Source organism: Anguilla rostrata, unplaced genomic scaffold, assembly GCF_018555375.3.
Source record: "Anguilla rostrata isolate EN2019 unplaced genomic scaffold, ASM1855537v3 scaf0978, whole genome shotgun sequence".
Classification (NCBI taxonomy): Eukaryota; Metazoa; Chordata; class Actinopteri; order Anguilliformes; family Anguillidae; genus Anguilla; species Anguilla rostrata.
In genome coordinates this window covers 52,266-53,221 of record NW_026986336.1, presented here as the reverse complement: position 1 = coordinate 53,221, position 956 = coordinate 52,266, and positions in this window count along the sequence as shown.

Below are 956 nucleotides of genomic sequence, written 5' to 3'. Positions count from 1 at the left end.
CCCCTCCTTTTTAAATTCCTTTCTTGTTTTCCTCATTGTGTGTCACAGAGGAAGAGGGGCCTTTGGGTTTTTAAATCCTCTGGCCCAGGATGAGTTTCTACACTTTTCCTGCTAGCCTTTCCCAGCAGCACAATCCTCAGTCTTTAGTGCGGGTTCTGTGGGAAAAAAGAAAACTCATTACATATTCACAGGTACAATAGAAAGTTTGATTTTAAAAAGACCTTTACACAAATTACAGGAAAACCTCTGAAATTTGATCACTTAGGGAAAGGGTATCATTCAGAACGTTGTAACTTTGAAAAAAAATTCTAATAAAATTTTAATCAAATTGACTCTTCATTTTAACTGTACCTTTTAGAAAATTATTTTGCTATTAAGCTATTAAGAGACTATGTGAGTCACTTAGGGGTGATTTGCTTGAGCTTTTAAATTAATAAAGGGGATCAACAAAGTGAACTACAAGAGATTGAATTATATTAGTAGAATGAGGGGACATAAATGGAAATTAGCAAAAGGTAAATTCTGTACAGACATTAGGAAGAATGTTTTCACGCAAGGAAGCAGGGGATTTTCAAGACTAGGCTTGATAGATATTATACTATAGATACTATAAATATGTGTTAGATACTATCTAGTCTGCAGGTAATCAGAGCCCTAATTTAGTCAGGAAAATGGGAAGCATTGTTGGGCTGAATGGTCTGTTTGGTCATTATGTTATTTAATGTTGTTCAGGAGCATTTAGACAAATTGCATATCTCTTTAATAGCTATTATTATAGATATGTTATGAATAGTCATTAATAAATGAAGCATGCAGTGCCGATCAACATGGAAAACAAATTTACTAATAAATCTGTCCACAACAGAACTACTAGTTTGCTGTATCTTTTAAATACTAGTTCTAATGTGCGATCATTATATTCATATTCATATATTCATACTGAGTATTATGCTAAA